This window comes from Dipodomys spectabilis, unplaced genomic scaffold, assembly GCF_019054845.1.
Source record: "Dipodomys spectabilis isolate Male_0828 unplaced genomic scaffold, ASM1905484v1 ptg000063l, whole genome shotgun sequence".
Taxonomy (NCBI): Eukaryota; Metazoa; Chordata; class Mammalia; order Rodentia; family Heteromyidae; genus Dipodomys; species Dipodomys spectabilis.
The window spans coordinates 974,716-993,380 of record NW_024870740.1 but is presented as its reverse complement, the minus strand read 5'-3'; positions in this window follow the sequence as shown (position 1 = coordinate 993,380).

Below are 18,665 nucleotides of genomic sequence, written 5' to 3'. Positions count from 1 at the left end.
CTAGAAAATGAAATTAAATTAAAGGCATAGGCATGTGCTAGATGAATTTAGTTACCTTGTTTTATTGGCCAGGGATCAAGAAAGGAACAGAATCAATAGAATCTACATAATTATAAAATGGGTGTCTTGTATTGGCTTGCACAGTTGAAGACTGGGTAGTCCGACTATACTGGCTACAAGCCAGAGGACCTGGTAGCTGCTTACTTCAAGAAGCTGGAAGCCTCAGAATAAAGGGGCCCATGAACATCATCCCATGAGAGCCTCCAGGAGGGCCTCTGCTATAAGTCTACATTGAAAGGCTAAAGAGGCTGGAGTCTGGGATCCACTGATGGTAACAGCAGAATAGACACACTCACTCATGAAGAATGGAGTTCCACTCGCTGTTTAGCTTCTTTTCCACTTTTATTCCATTAGTGTCCGCATACTATTGGTTGGTTTTGTCCATTTTCAGGGCTGATCCACTTGTCAGTCCTCTGGACATGCCCTCACAGACACCTCAGACAAGTGATTTATTGACACTATTGGCATCTCTCAATCCAATCAAGCTGAAAATCAACACTACCCAGCACACACACACACACACACACACACACACACACACACACACACACACACACACACACACACACACCCCTAAAATATTCATGTTGTACACTTTAAATACACAATCTCCTTTGATCTTTCTTTATTTCCTTTTTCTTTCTTTCTTCTTTCTTTCTTTTTCCTTACTTCCTCCCTCTCTTTTCTTTCTTTCTTTCTCTTTCTTACTTACTTTCTTTCTTTCTTTCCTTCCTTCTTTACTCCCTCCCTCTCTCCCTCCTTTCTTTCTTTTCTTCTTCCCTTTCTCCTCCCTCCCCTTTTTCCTTCTTTCCTTCCTTCCTTCCTTGTTTCCTTGCTTCCTTCCTTCCTTCTTTCCTTCCTTCCTTCTTTCTTTCCTTCTTTCTCTCTTTCTCTTTCTTTCTTTCCTCACTATTTTCCTTCCTTCCTTCCTTCTTTCTTTGTTTCTTTCTTTGTTGGTACTGGGATTTGAACTCAGGACTTCATGTCTCACTAGGCAAGCACTTCACTGCATGAGCCATAGCCCTTTTTGCTTTAGTTAAGTTTTAGACAGGGCATTGTCTTTCGCCTGGGATGGATTAGACTATGATCTTATTTATATTTTCTGCTGTAGGTAGGGTGGCAGGTGTTCATAATCATGCCCGGATTTCTCTGTTGAGATGGGGATCTTAAAAATATTTATGCATGATCTGAATTAGAACTGGGATCCTCCCATACTCAGCCTCCAGAGTGGCTAGGAGTACAGATGTGAATCACCAGCAGGGGCCATATTGTCATTCATGTTTGAGAGGCATAATCACTTCATAATGAAGACATGTTTTTTTATGCTGAGAGTATCTATTAGAATATCCAGAATCTAAATCTATGTATTGTACTCATGTTTGAAAATTTCGTTTTGATACTTTTTCGTTAAAAATTAAAAGTTACAGGAATTTATGGCTAAAATAATCCTCTGGAATAGGGTTTGGAAAACAGATTTAGCAGCTAGAGAAAAAGGAAAGAATGCTCTGTGTTGCCAGTTGAAATAAAATGCTTATTAAAAAAACAAAAAGCTGATGCCTGAAAATTTCCTGTCCTAATTAAACATTTGAATACACTTAAAGCAAAGTCAAATTCTAAATGGATTATTAAAATCAAATCTGTGTCTATCATTACAAGTATTATTCCTAGGGTCAACTAATTTGTCTATTTTTTTCATTAAAACAAAACAATTCTACTTTTGAGTTCTTTAACTGTGTAAAAATGTTTCCCAGCTTCTCTTTGTCTTGAGATATCTCAACATAACTGTTACTTTACATGTATGTACACCTTATTAATGTGAAGTGACAGCCCCTAGTCTTTGCTGAGATTCCATAGGAAAGCCCTTCTACCTTAGAATAGTAATATTGTGCTATGATAAGAAGTATATATCTACTTTCTGTCCCTGGTCCTTCACATAAATTTCCTACTCTTTTGAATTTCCTAGGTGATAAGAGCGTTTTCTGTTCTCAATGGATCTGGATGGGAAAGGGTCAAATCTTGAATAAAAACTTAAGTGCTCTACCCCAACATTCTCCACAAAGAACTTTGGAGTTTCTTCTGATTAGAGCTGAGTTATAATCCTTCATGTATTTGCTTGAGGGAGTCAAATACTTGCACCATGAGTTTGGAGGGCTTGAATGTGTAGAATTTTTGAGTGGTACAATCAATGCAAAGAAACTCCATGGTCCTTTCCACAAATCTAGTGCTATGCACATGCATCTGTATCTTGGGTATTAAATATAAATAAAGCACTTCCCTGAATTCTGGAAGATACTCTGGAAAACAATATATCTTCAGGAAAAGCTAGTGGGTCTACGAGGTTGTAGTGGGATCTACAAGGTTATAGTGGGTGGGTAAGAAGTGCAAATCACAGGAGGATGGGAAGGGATGGGAAGGGGAAACAAAGGAGGAGGCTACAATGCTTGATAAGAAATGTACTCATTATCTTGCCCATGTAATTGTAACCCCTCTGTACAGTATTTTCACAATAAAAAAAAATAAAAAATAAAAAAAAGAAGTGCAAATCACATCCTGGGATTTATGACAGGTGTCAGAAGTACATATAGTCTCAGATAATCAAACCCTTTACTTATTGGATTGAATTCTAAGCCCAGATGGATTCAAGAGTAGTAGTGGTATCCACTAGAGAATTGTGTGATATGTAGAGAAGAAATACAAAAACATTTTATTGAGCAAAGCATTCAGTGTTTTAATGAATGCGTGAGATAAGAGAGTGTGTTTAACTCCTGCAGGAAGGAGTGGATATAAAACTTTCCCCTGCCCCATAGGCAGCCCTAAGTAAGACTTAGGTGGAGCACAAGAAATACACATATGTACAGGTTTTAACTGGAAGGAAGCAGGAAATCTGCTGCTACTAGGATAGAGGCAAGAACATTTTTCACTTACCAGATGCTCAACCAATTCAGGTCAGAGTTAGCTGCCATGTTACTACAGAGCTTCCTCTGAAGGGAGGGGAGTTGTAGTATTAATGGAGGAGTAGTAACACTTAAAGAGACTCTACCCTAAGGCTTAAGAGATATGGAGTAGGAGGAAATTGAACCAGAATAGCCACAAATTAGCTTCGACATCAAGTAACAAGCAATAACTCCATGCCACGGGAGAGGGGTAAAATGGCAAACCTCTGTATGACACAGGTGACAGAGCTTCCGGCCCCTCTTCTGAGCACAGGGTGGCTTCAGCCTGCAGGTGGCTTAGAGGAATTTGCAGCTGTGGGTCACCATGGCAAGTAAGTCAACAACAATTTCATGCTCAGCTCAAATTCAGACTGGACTGAGTGGAAACTAAAATTTTCCCTTTGAAAAAATGCTTTTAGGAGAATGAAAGGACAAACCACAGACCTGAGGAAATATTTGCTAACCACATATCTGATAAAGGACTCATTTCCAGAATATAGAAAACATAAAAGTACAATAAGAAAATAACGATTCAATGATTTAAAAAAAAAGCGATCACAGACTTGGGTACTTATTGGACAAATGGCCAATAAACACAAGAAAATTTTTTATACAGAAGAAAGACTCAATTACAAAACACCCAGAATAACACTTGAAAATTATAAAATATTCCACATCTTGATTGTGAAAACATTTCCACCATGAGATGCATTTTCCCCAAATACCTTGAACCTGAAGCTGTTGAGCACTATTAAATATCAATGATAGTTGTTGTCTGTGATGCTAGGGATAAACTAGGGGTTTTCACAGTTGAGTAATTAAGCACTCTACCACTGATTGAGGAACACTTTTGAACTACAAAAGCACAAACAGGACACGAGGGTACCTTACCTATTGGTAAGATCAGAAGAGATAAGAAAAAAGTGCAGAAGATGGTCCTCCATCTTTCTTCTAGAACAAAAAGGAAGTTAGGATGGATTATAGACATAGTCAGATATGGTTTTAGTTGTGTCTTTAAACAGTCCAACTTCAAAACAATATGCTGGTCATCTGCATAATGGAAATATTATCAGACTAAAATTAGTATCCTGTAAAGCCAATATAAAATTGGAAAACCCTGGGACTCTACTGAGAAGACTTATGGGCCCTTCAGTACGACAGTTTGGATTAGATTAGCAGAAGCCACTCTGGACATTTTAGTAGTAGAACAGAACAGGAAATTTGTGGCTTACAAAACTACTGGAAGGACTAGGGAAATAAGATTAGAAAAATCATTTTCTGAAAAATCAGAAGCAAAGGAAATCAACATAGAAGCTGCCACCAATTGTGGCTAACAGCAACAGCAAATGAGTGGTTTTCAGGAGTTCTTTGGAGGCTCTTGGCCTGATCTCCCTTCTGCTCTCTGCCAGCCCTTTACTCCTGACAACAGCTCCTGCCAGAGAATTATGCCTTCTTTCTTAAGTCTCAAGAGTATCTCCCATTGGTGGAATCAGATTGAAATTCTACTAGTAGAGTCTAGTTTTCATTTTTAGCAGTACAGGGAAGTGTTTAGTGACCAGGAGTGAGTGCCTTTGTTATGATGTTAACACTTTCTGGAATCATGACATTTATCCATTGAAATTTCTATAGTCTGTTGTTTGGTTGTTAACATTGGAAATCAAGAAATAAGGTATTCGATTTACATAGGTGAAAATGAAACCAGATAACCTGATAGGGATGGATGGGGTTGAGGAAGATGAGGGAGACGGATGGAAGGAGTGACACTGGTTAAACTGCATTGTGCTCATTAATCAATATATTCAATTGGAACCCCTTTGTACAACTACTTAAAGATAATAGGAAAATAAATTAAAAACAAAATATTAGGTCTTCCTAGTTTCCCAGAGTTGAAGGGACTTTGGCATTTGATTGAAAATATTCAGAACTGTAATAGTCTTAAATTAGGATATCAAATACAACAGCTCCTTAAACCATAGAATAAAAATAAAATTTCCCGTTTGTTGGATGGCCATCCTGTACTGGGCTCTGGACTAAGCAGTTTATAGGTATTATCTCATTTAATCTTCATGTTAACTTTAGAAGAAAAGCATTATCATAACCATTATATGGCATCATGATATTTGACAACATAAATGAACCTTAAAACCAAACAAGGTTTTTTTGTGCTTTTTCTAAAAAAAAAATGGTAACTCAATCTAAACAAACAGTACACCCAACATTTGTTTTAGCAAACTAAATATATCAAGTTATTAAGGAAGATGTGAGTTTCTCTTGCTATCTCTAGCGCTATCTGAAAAACTTACAAGCTGATTTTATTGTGAGTGGCAAATAATGACTGAAATTAGAATATACAAGCTCCATATAGCCACAATGCTAAACACTTGCACATAGTCCTTACGGTAAACATGATTTTAATCATAGTTATGTTAATAAGCTTCAGTTTCTGAGTAACACTAGAAGAGGTAGGTATATGCTGAAAGTTGTAAATAGTACCACTACAGTCTGTGAAAAACAACTATATTCAAATGTGAAATAATAGCACATTTTTGTAAGTTTATATATATTTTTAAATGACCTTAATGTTTCAGGCAATATAGTCTGTGTACAAAAAGTTGACAAAACACAAATTTTGGATGGGGAGAACTTTATATAGAACAATAAGTGAAAAGAATGACTATTTTTAACTGTGGTCACTTTAACCGGCAACATTATTTTCAGTACATTCCTTCAAACATTCTTCATTTTCTACTTGGATATTTTTACTTTGGCCTTCAATTTTCTTGATATTATTTTTTACTTTTTCATGTAGCAAAAGTTTTTAATGTACCAATAATTTTGTGGCCTAAGGACAGGAAATGTGAAACTGTGAATTGATTTTCAGCGACAAACCTCCCTTCCTGTCTGATCATAGACAAACTAGTTTGAAATAAAAGTATCTACTTGATTAGTCGCTGTAGGCTCATACCTATAATCTTACCTACTCAGGAGGCTCAGATCTGAAGATCACTGTTCAAAGCTAGTCTAGGCAGAGAAGTCTCCATGAGACTTTCATCTCCAATTAACTACTCAAAAACCAAAAATGGAGCTGTGGCTCAAAGTGATATAGTGCTAGCCTCAGGCCCCGAGTTCAAACCTTCAACCAACATTTTTTTTTAAAGTATCTATTTTCTCATGATTTTGAAGTAGCAGAAATTCTATAGCTCAGAGACTAATTTGGATAATGACCCCTATGCCAAAAAAATACGTCTTTTCATAGTGAATACATTAACCATTTTCTTGAATATGGGATTACATTACAAAATTATAGTCTTCATGTTATCTAATTTTCCTCTCTGTGCTTAGTTAATTTCATGACAATGTAAGGTTGTTCTCATTTTCTGTTTTGGAGACAACTTTTGTGTAATCTTTTCTATGACTACCCTGTTGAATTGTTCGTAGGGACAATGTCTAAGTCAAGTTCACAGCTTTCATGCAATTCCTGGAGCAGAGCTCATGTTAAAGTGCTATGTGTGGAGCTTTACTAGTTAAAGTAAATACCAGCAAATTGTCTCTCAATCTGACTCTGCACCTTTAGTTTCTATACTGATGGTTAATTGAAACTAGGAAAAATTGAAACTAGTAAGAATCCAATCTACATTAAATAGACATACTGCTCTGCATTCTGTTTACCATTTCAAGTTCATCATTCCTGTAACACATTTACCTTCTTTAGCAGCAAGAATAACTGAATGGTAAAGATTAATGCATTGGTGACTGGATGGCTTCTTTTTTCACCATCAAAGAGGGGCTAAAATCAGGCAGTTGTGCTAAGGATTTGCAGTGTGAAGTTCTTGCTATTCCTGGCTTTGGCTCCTACTTGTTGAATGCCCTTGAGCAATTTCCTCAACCTCTCCATTTGCTTGTATTTTCTGTGCTATAAAAGGCCTCTAGGAGTACCAAGCATGAGACTCATGGGAATCCTGTTGAAAGGTAGAACAGAAATGTCCTTATCCATGTATTTTTGAAAGTAAGGGTCTTGAGTATCAGCGAAAAGAAAGGCATCCTCCCACGAGACTAAAACTAAGGAGTAATGAAAACTCTAAATCAGGCTAGGTGATAAATTATAAGGCTTATTCAGTTTTTCAGTATTACTAGTGAGATTTTTGGTCCAAACCAACATAGATCAGCTCAAAACAAGACGGCTTTATTTTCCAGTCATTGAAGGGAGGCCGCCTGTATGGCCACCCTACAAGCTAACAAAATATGTTTTGTGCTGCAGCATGTATCCTACTCTTACGTTTATACAGTTACATACAGTAAATTTGCTTGGAAATCATTTCTCCTAAAAACAAGTTGTTTAACTTTACTCCACCTTAATTACCCAATTTTAACTATATAGACAATTGAATATATTAAATCTGCCTTGATATGATATGCAAATATAAAATTTTAAAGAATATTTTTAAAAAGCAATGTCAAAATCTAATGAAAACCCCACATGATTTTCTATATAAATGTTAGAAATCATACATATAGTTACAGGATTTTTTTTTATTTATAGGATTTTGAAGGGCTATTTGTTGTATTAATGGCCAAAAGAATTGTGTCCTCTGTCGCGTCTACCCTGACCGGCAAGGAAGACACAACAGCTGATTCTTCTCTCAGGCGGTTTATTCAGGACCTTTTACATCTTCTCTTCCCCGGGAGGGTTCCTCACGGCCTTAATTATCTGCTGGATAGCCAACCCTGATATGCCAGCCACGTGGGAACCACCAATAGGCTCAGGTGTGCGGAAGCAAGCCAGATTTTTTGCCCTAGCCATATAAGGAGTTGTTTACCACAGAGAGCACTCGCCATCGGGAGGGCAGAAGGCGGAAGCCGCCACCATCTTTTAAGTGCGGCCTCTTGCAGCTCTCTACAGTCCTCAAAATAAGGTGTAAATTTTTTTTTAAATACACAAATTTTTGATAAAAGCCTTTTCTATGCTCTAATTCAGGTACAAATTCAAGATTTCTTCTAAGTGTAAGGCAATCTGACTGATAAAATAATTAAATATTTGTGTTGAGAGTGTAAGTAATCTGTTGGGTAAAGGTAGCTAATCAATTCCGGTAACTACCATTTTCATATTGCCACATAAATTAAAATACATGATTAAAATGTAGTATGATCAAAACCAGGTCCAGTTGTGGTGATACATGTCTGAAATCTCAGCTAGGAGGATAGTGGTCTCAGAAACAACCAGTGCAAAACAGGGCTGCGGCTAGAGGGCCTGATTACCAAGCAGAAAGTCTTTAAACAGGGCAAAAACAAAACAAAACAAAAAACCCTAAAAGTAAGGTTTCTTACCTCACACCGCAAGGGTTATAATAAATAATTAATAGAAGTGATAATACACAATAATATTTTTGTAACAATTAAGCTGGCAGTAATTGCTATCCTACTTTATATCCTCAGTAGAGTTTAACATTCCAGAAAGATAGTATAACAAGAGAAATACCAACTTTTATCATACAGTTATATTCATGAACAGTAAAAGAAAGCCTACAGGACCACAACATTCTTTTTAAAAAATTTTTTTTGATTGTCAAGGTGAGGCACTGAGGGGTTACAGTTATATATGTGAGATAGTGAGCACGTTTCTTGTCAAACTTGTTACCCCCTCCCTCATTTTTCTCCCACTTTCCCTCTTCCCCAGTTCTACCCTCCCCCAAGTTGTGCAGTTAATTACCAACATGTCTTGTGAATATTGCTGTTGCATTGGTTTTCCTTTTGTCCTTTGTCTCACCATTTGGTATTCTCCTTGCCTTCCCTAATTCCCTAATGTGTATACAATACCCAACGTACCAAAATCAAATACAGTGACAACAGGGGATAAACCATAGGAGAGAAACATGAAAGAAAAAAGAGATAATTTCACATAGTACATTAAAAATAACAACAATGAAAAAACTCTTGTTTCCATATTTTGGAGTTCACTTCACTTAGTACCATCTTACATGATCCATATGTACAAAATTATTGGGCTATTGTGATCCTTTGCTAAGACTATCCTAGACATAAACTAATTATTACCAATTAAGGAAACCATAGAATCTGTTTCTTTGGGTCTGGCTCACTTCACTTAATATGATTTTTCTTCCAAGTTTTTCCATCTCCTTACAAATGTGGCAATGTCTTTCTTTTTGATGGAAATATAGAAATACCGTTATGTATATATGCCATATTTTCTTGACCCATTCATCCACTGAAAGGCATCTAATTGAGTTCCATATCTTAGCTATGGTAAATAATGCTGTAATGAACATAGTTGTGCTGGTAGCTTTAGTATAACCTTGTTTGTGATCATTGGGTAAATGCCCAGAAGTGGGATTGCAGGGTCATAAGGGAGCTCTATGTTTAGTCTTTTGAGGAACCTCCATACTGCTTTCCAAAGTGGTTGGACAAATTTGCCCTCCCACCAATAGTATAGTAGGGTTCCCTTTTGGTCACATCCTTGCCAGCATCTGTTGTTATTAGATTTCATGATAATGGTTATTCTAACTGGGGTGAGGTGGAATCTCAATGTTGTTTTTATTTGCTTTTCTTTTATGGCCAGAGGTGTTGAACATTTCTTCATTTGTCTATTGGCCATTCTTATTTCTTCTTCAGAGAAGTCTCTCTTTAAGTCGTTAGCCTGCTTATTAATGGAGCAGTGTTTCTTTGAGGCTTTGTTTTTTTGGGGGGTTTTAATTCTTTGAATTCTAAGTATATTTAGATCACAGCATTCATCTTTTTTCCAGGCTGACAAAATTAATTAAGTTCTTTTGAATTAAGTTGCTTAAAATTCTGTAAATTGCAAATTTTTCAAATAAAAGAGAAAAGTTAGTTAATTCATCTAAGTGATTCAGAAGAAGGTATTTTATAAATGCTGTATGTTTAGTTCTGAGACTATCCTAAACTTTGGTGAAAAGATCTACCAAATTTTATTTTTTCCCCAAATTATCCCTGTTCTCCTTCCCCCTCTCTACATTTCTCCTATTGATTTTAACTTATATCTATCTTTCCTGTGCTACTGAATATACATCTTTTATGGCTGTTTTTCTTTTGATCTTTTCACATACCTCCTCTAGTTCCCTCAGACCATATTGCTACAAGTTTCTTGATCTTATTTCCCCTCTGCTTAAACTTCCTTCTGTAGTGAACCAAAAACACAGTGTCCAATTCTCCTATTTCTGTTCTTTGCACAAATGTATTAAATTGATGTTTAATGGATAACATAACTTTGTAATCAGGTTATTAATTCCTTATACAATGAGTTTTTCCCTTTTCCAGGTTGAGAACTCTGTTATTTCTATCAGCCTTCTTCCCATCACCAATTTTCCTTCTTTCTCTCCATATGCTCAGTGTTGTCTTACCTACTCAAGAGGAATACCTAACTCTGATGCTTAGAACTTTGAATGCTGCAAGATGTAGATGCTTGGGTTGTCACTAAAATGAGGGAGGGAGAGAGAGAGAAAAAGAGAAAAAAAACACAAGAAGCTAAACAATCAACATCCTGCCATACAGTAGGATTTGTAAATGAAAAGAAATAGCCAAAATGGCAGTATTATAAGAGTAAGCTGTCAAGGTATTGCTTGATTAGAGATTCTACATGATTGTTAATGGAGAAGGAAGTTAGAAGAATGACTTCTAGACTTCAAGTGAACCAGGAGCACCTGGATCACTGGTGGCACATGAATTAGGGAAGGAACATAATAAAAGATATAAATAACAAAAAGGACAAGAGGTGGACCCATTGCAACAATGAGATGTACAAGTTATGTTGAAAAATGAACTTTACAACTTTGGCGGTGGAAGATAGGAAGGGATAGGAAGGGGAAACAAAGGAGGAGGCAACAATGCTTGATAAGAAATGTACTCATTATCTTGCCCATGTAATTGTAACCCCTCTACACGGTATTTTCACAATAAAATTTTTAAAAAAGGACAAGAGTTGGTTAGAAAAGGAGAAGGAAGACAAAGTGAGGTTGGAGCCTGCATCTTCAGATATTCAGAAACCTTTGTCAGAGTCAAGATAGTGGTTGAAAATACAGATTTGAAACTTGCAGAAATGCTCAAAATGAAAGTTCTAATGTGAGTGTCATATGTGTAACTAAATGCATAATTAAATATATAAACGTATAAATGCCAAAGGAAAGGAAAGAAGAAAAGAGGCAGTAGTGAGACATGAGGACCTCCAAATTCACATTTAAGAGTAATAAATCCAGATAAAGATGAAGGAAGTACAGTCAAAATGATGAAAGAGAACTAGCAAATCATAGAAATCAAAGAAAGAAAGCATTTCAAGAAGGAAGATAAACATCTAACATTGAGCTGATAAAAAAAGGAACGAAAACATTCTCCTAAACTTGTTAGCACTTGGAGATCATTGGAGAGTAGCATTTTCATGGATGAATTGGCAGACTAGTGAGAATCAGCATAGATTTAAAGATGAGAATAAAGAAATTAAGACACAGAATATCAGCAAATCCTCCAACGCGTTTGACTGCGAAAGGATGACAGAAATAAAGACGTAGGTGGGGGAGGATATTGAACAAGGGAGCGGTGTATTAAATAGAGAAGTCTTTCTTAGGTAGTCTGCTTAAGTCCATCACTCCTACTGCATCAGCAGTTGCCACCTCCCTCCTGAGCAGTCATTAGTCTGGCATCTTTCCATACACCTTTGCCAAGGTTAGCTTTAGAAAACTATAAATAGTTAAGTTTCCAGCGTAATGAGGTAATTTTGATTCTTATTCATTGCTCAAAAAAGCAACACCTATCTATTAGTTAAACCTTTCACAAATTGATATCTTAGCTTTCTTTTATGAAACATACTTAGGAATATTTTTTACCACTGTGCTCTTGTTTCAAGATCCAAATTAAAACCTATTTTCTCATTGTCATATGCTTTCTCCCATAAAATATTGTTTATATTCCTAGTATAATACTTACCTTAACCTACCTTTCTGAGCTATTGGTGTGTGTGTGTGTGTGTGTGTGTGTGTGTGTGTGTGTGTGTGTGTGTGAGTGACTGCATGGAAAACACTGTGTAATTGGGAAAAGTTATGTTTGAGAGATGCAATGCATTAAAGAAGATCATGCTGGGGTACTATACTTTCATACTTTATTCACCCAGTTCAGTCCTTGTATACACATTTTTCTAATTTGGGGAGGGGAAGGGAAATAACAAAATGCTGAAATAAGGATACAGGTTGACCCATTCTAACAATGAGATGCACAAGACAGTATGTTGAAAACAAACTTTACAACTTTGTCTGGGGTATGGGGGTGGAGTGGGAGATGGGAGGGAGGAGTTGGGGAGGTGGGGAGAAAAGGGATGGTAGGAGAAAAATAAAGGAGGGTGTAACAGTGCTCCATAGGAAATGGACTCGTTACTCTGCTCATGTAACTGTAACACCTCTGAATAGTATCTTTACAATAAAAATATATATTACAATAAAAATATATATTAAAAATAATAAATGGGCATGTTAAAATGAAACAGTCTTGTACAACCAATTGCTACCAATCAAAAAGTAAACCTCTGAAATAAAATTTAAAAACTCATGCCAGAAGTTGTGCATATCCTAAAATTTTATAAACAGTTTAAGTGAGGTACAATAGGGAAAAGATAATTATGATATACCTTTAAATTAGAATGTATCCATTAGAATGTATTTCCAGTTTTACTAATGAAGAAAGAAACTTGCTTTGCTCAATAATGTTTCCCAAGCATTTCTCTGTTGCAGGATATCCATTGCATTCTGGTATAGCATTTAACCAAAAGACCACACTCTCTGTCCTTAAGTAAATCACATTATTATGGTGAGGGAGAGATAGTAAACAAAATAAAATACCTTTACTATGCCATGCTTTTTATTAGACAATTTCATACTCTATTTTGCTATACTCAGAATAATATTTGGGAGTGGAAACTGAGGCTCATGATGGATAAGTAATTTGTCCAAAATCACACAGCCAAGGCATAGAAGGGCTAGGACTCACATTTATTTATCTGATTTTGAAGCCAACAGAATTTTCCAGTTAGACTTGTGTTTATTAAGCCACTAATCAGGTCTTTTTTTCTGTTGTAAAACCCCCCTTGGGATATAATTCAATCTGTAATTTTTACGAAACTGATTGCTTTTTATTTAATGATTTGGGGGGAATTGTGGATCATTTTATATTTTAATTATGTTTTTAAAGTGTAAATTTGACCTTAAGGCCTCAGTCTGGGGACAGAGATGCCAACCTTTGAGAAGGTTGCCTTGAAGTAAAACAGCTCTCTAATAGAGCTGTAGAGCTGCAAGCTAATGAGAACATTTATATAAGGTTTTGGAGGGAAGTCAATGCTCACTGGAAATCTACTGTATTTAGTTTTTGCTTTTAATACACACTAATAACTCAGAGTCCCCCTAGGAGAACTTAACAAACATTGTGTAAAATAAATAATATAGAATTTATTTCTCTGGATTCATTCCTGATTGTCACAACTAGCAAAGTATTGATCCTGAGAATTATTTATCAAGGGTACAGTTGGCAGGAAAAAAGATAAAAATATACCATCAGTCAAATTGAGTGATGTAAACAGCTAGATTTACTCCAGCTTCCCTAAGCTAACTTGCCAGTCTATGGTGTGGGCCAATCATAATAAGCAAAGCTTACCTTATGCCAAGATGCTGGAGTATAAAGCTGAGACTATTACAAGCTTTCCATTCTATAATGTCGTATTAGGTTGCTTTGCTTTTTCCTCACATAAACAAATGAACTTTTTCACATAGGAGGTATATTAAGGTTAGTGATGAAATTGGATAAGCAGTGGGCTTAGATTGTATGACTGTTTATGTTCAGGATATAGACAAGTGAAAGTCATGACTGCTCTTTTGATAGACTGAGATTAAAGTTTTCAGCTAAAAATGCTCAATTGACCACAATATAGACAAAGTTTTTGAGCTTGACTTTTCAGGAGCTCACAAGAGAAAGCCTCATTTCAAATTCATCAGTGCAAGTACAGAAAGGCTTGGACTCTCAGAACTAGTCTCAATGTTTGGCAGAAATCAGCCTATAAGACAGATACTATATGAGGAACATTAAGATAATATCTCAGCTTCTTCAAATCCTTTCCTCATCAGTGTTGTCTCAAAAATATTAGTGCACAATTCTATCTTAACAGTATCCTAATTTCTTTTAAAATTCCTTTAATTTTATTTTCTTCATTTATATTTTCATACTAATAATCCAGATATCTATTTTTGCTACCTCTGTACTATATTTATTTTTTGTACTTTTTTATTATAAAAATGTTGTACAGAGGGGTTACAGTTACATGAACAAGGTAATGAGTACATTTCCTCTTGAGCATTGTTGCCTCTTCTATTTTTAATGAAGGAGAGCCCCTCCAATTTATAGTCTAAGAAACAAATAAGTAAACGTAAAGCTCTTGTTGAATATGGATTAAAATAAAATGATTATTAAAAATAAGGAGTATTTTCCTTCATTAGGGTGAAGTCTATAGAACAATCTTCCTCTGGTATTGGAGCTTGAATTCAAAGTCTTGTGTTCTAAACTCAGTTTATTTGTTCAGAGCTGATACCTACCACTTGTCTCCAGGTAAGCTTTTAGATGGTTTATTGGAGAACAGTATAGTGGACTTTCCTGCCTGGGCTTGCTTCAGAGTGTATGATACTCCAAATCTCGTCTTCCTGAGTAGATAGGATTACAGGTGTCAGCCATAAGCACCCTGCTCAACATTTTATGTTTAAGAATTTGTGTTTTACAGATAATGACTCACATTGTTGCATTGTATAGAAAAAAGAAATGGTGATGATTTTGAATTTCTAACACTTTAGTAATTGAAGTTTCGAACTGGACAGAATATAGTTTTCTCTCTATTTATTATATACATATAATTTCTTTCCAAAAGTACATTGACAAGAAGTTGAAATTTCTTTTTATCATCTATTCCAGAAAGAAACAGGTTATATGTGGTTTGTGACCTTACCTCAGATTTCAATATTGGGTTCCAAAGAAAATGTTTAACTATTGGTGTTAGTATAACTTCTAAACTCAGCCAAGGAAAATTGTATATTACTAAATGTCTTTCATGTGATCTGAAAATATTTACAACTGCATTTAGTTTGATTCAGTTCAACAAGATTTTCCTGGGTAGCTGTTATATATGAACTATTGTACTAATCATTCATGCATAAAGTCATAAAGATGAATCTAAAAAAATGACAAGCAGTAGGAGTAAATTTATGGTTATAAACATTTACAAATTTCTGCATTCTATCTTCCTACATTAACAAAAAATATGCCTTCGCAATGTTTGCTTTTAAGGTGCATGAAGAGCAAAAAATCATTAAACATCTAATCTTTCAAATGGAATTAATGATTATGAATTTTGTAAAACATTATTGCTTTACCAAACAATCCCAAATTAGATAATCAAAGTGAAGTGTGAAGTAACCAGATTATTAAGTCATTATTGTCACTCAAACTGGAATGTAAAGCCTCCATAGTTTATGCTAGTTTAAAGTTATATATAGAGAATGAATGTTATGTCAATAATTTGAATGACTTCTTTTTTCTAAATATTCCATTAGCTAGTTCTTACATTATGTTAAAGGAAATAAAATAAAAAGTATATTTGTGTGTGTGTGTGTGTGTGTGTGTGTGTGTGTGTGTGTGTGTTATGGAGTTTGAACACAGTTCCTAGGCTTTACTTCTAGCCTTCTCTTAACTCACTGGAGATAAGAGTCTCCTGGACTTTACCTTCCAAGCTTGCTTTGAACCTTGATCCTCTAATCTCAGCCTCTTCAATCGCTAGGATTACAGGTATGAGCCACTATGTGCCCTGCTAGGAAATTTATTTTTTAATATGACCATTTGGAAGAGATAAAATTATGTAGCACATTAAAAATCTGGTGAAAATCATGGACCCTAGATATATTTAATTCTTCATACTATTTGGACTGTTGGGCTCTTCCATACTGTCCAATAACCTCTAGCAAATAGGAACACTGCTTCAGATATTAACAACAAAACCCTCACCACTGCCATGTGATCACAGCTAACAAACTTTTTCAGTATTCTTATTTCAGCCTCTTCATTCGGTGTCTTTGATGTTCATGACTGGGACATTCATAATGAGGGCTCTGACAAAATCACCTGCTTACCTTAAGAAGACTCCTGTCTCACCCTGGTATGTCAGCATCATGTTCTTTGGTCTTAGAGATCTCTTGTAGCTTCTAGGCCAAACCAGCATGTATTTCCCACCAGAAGGAATAATTCTACACCTGCAGTCTTTCAAGAGGTGATGATGGTTATAAATGTGCATATAAAATGGTTATAAATGGTTACAAATGGAAGGATGCAATGGGACCAGTCAGTGTCAAGTACACTGGGAAGGGGACAAATGGAAACAAAGAAGACCCATTTCCATTATCGAATTGAAAGATTATAAAAGCATGAACTAGATCAATTTTGGATTCAGAGCTGTTGACTCTTTTCATGCCACTTTGCTCCTATTCCACAACCCTAGTCCTTTTACTTTTACTTTGTTTTTCAGACAATGCATAGTGCTTTTCCCTGGGCCCACCATCGACTATGATCACCCTACAACCTCCTACCTAGTAGCTGGGATTAAAGGTGTGAACCACTATGCCTGTTTCTTGAGATATGGGATACAATCTCTTACAACTTTTCCCCCTCAACTGGACTTGAACTGGTATCTTTCTATCTCTAGCCCTTGAGTAGCTGAGTTTATAGGTATATGTTGCTAACCTGGCCTGGTTTTTGTGCCTTTTAACCTGCATGGTTCTGGTTAATAATGATATAAAAATATGAAACCCAAGTTTACTTTTTGTCACTTCATTAACTTTCCCAGTCTTCTCACAGTTTTCCTTTTATCATGGCTTTATTTTCTTTCTATATAATCCAATTTAAAAATTCTTGAAAGTTTCTGATTACCAACTACCTAGAATGCATAAAATAATACATTAGTTTTTGAATTTTACACAAAGACAACTTCTAAGCTTCCATTATTTGTTCTAAATACAATTTTCCAATTTTTAAAGATAACATATATGTAGTGGATTGTAACAAGTTTTGTTGATGTTAATGTGGGATTCTCTACACTTTTAATTCTATGGAAAAATAACCTTTTACAGAATCTCTTCATTATTTATTAAATACAAAGAGAACAAATGTCTTGTAATTTGAAGTTTTGTTTTTCCTACATAATCCATATAGTTCAAATCAAACTGTCAGTCACAAGTGTCACACCTGTTAGCACCCAGGGGAACAAACAGATAACCTAGGAATGGACCAAAGATCACAGTTTAGAAGTGGCATTAACTCAAGTATATCCAAGTAGTGATGTTCTGAGAACTTTTCTGGTAAATACTAATATTCTCTTTCTCTTGAAGTCAATATTTGGAAGGGCAGAACCTGGAGTTGCCTATTGTAAGCTTTAAGCTATAAGAGCAAATTAGAGATAGTTCCAAAGAGCTTCACAGACAAGTAATTATGAGACATAGATGGAAAGAATAATGAAAGCATCATTGGGTGCTGGAATAAACATCTGAATTATAGTGAAATGTCTTGGTTTCAAGTTCATTTAACAGAATCCAATCAATATCAATGTGCCAAGAACTGTTATATATTTGTATGAGAAAGATAGCAATTAAGTTTATTCCAACAGTCTGGTGCCTGTACACTCTCAAATAGGCACATTTCCTTTCCAAGCTTCAAGCCAAGGCCCAAACTTAAGTGTAAGTTCCTGAGCTACTCCTTCAAGAAGACTATTCACACAGTTTCCATTTGGGACACTAAACACTCCTATGTTCATTAATTTCTCCAGCCACGGTTCCAGTAGGCTCCTGGATTTGGATGGAGTTCAGATGCTCCAATCCATATTTCACTTCTCATACTCCACAGAAATGTCTAAACAGAGAACCCCATCATTGCACAGAAAGAAATCTTCCTATAAATGGTACAACTTGTTCTTCTTTCCTTGTCATATTACCTTCATAAGATATATGACCATTTAGTAGGGAGCTAGTCAAAACCCAAGCAAAAGAGAAATTATTCAGATTAATTCTGGAAAATGTATGACAAAGGAAGACAATATCAAGTAATAAGCATACTTACTGGCATTAAGTGCCATAGGAAGACATCTAAGTGGAAGGTATGATCTGACCATTTTCCAGTGAGAGGCCGGAGAATGGTTCAAGGAACTTTTTCATTACAGTAGTCATTTCCCAATAGTTTTAAATTTCTTAAGCCTTCATCCAAGACTTGAATTCTTTTTTTGTTTGTTTGATGTTTTCTTCCCATAGATACCTTTTCTGACAGTAACCCATCATGGAGGTCCAATCAAGGGAAGCTCTAGTAAGCATATTACAATTCTGTGGATCAGTTGCCTTTCCCACTGAGAAGACTGTGCCTCAGGAAAGCAGTCAAGGTAACAAGTCTCTGTCTTGAAAAGGTTGAGGAACTTACTGATGTGAGAGAATTTTCTTGATCTGAGGAATCATGACTCCACTCAACTCTTGAAGCATGCCCATTACTGCCAGTGTTCTTACCAAGTCAGAGATGTAATCCAGGTGACCTAAACATTTCTTCCTAGTGTTCATTCTCCTTAATAAGGTTAGAATATCTCACTAGGTCCTG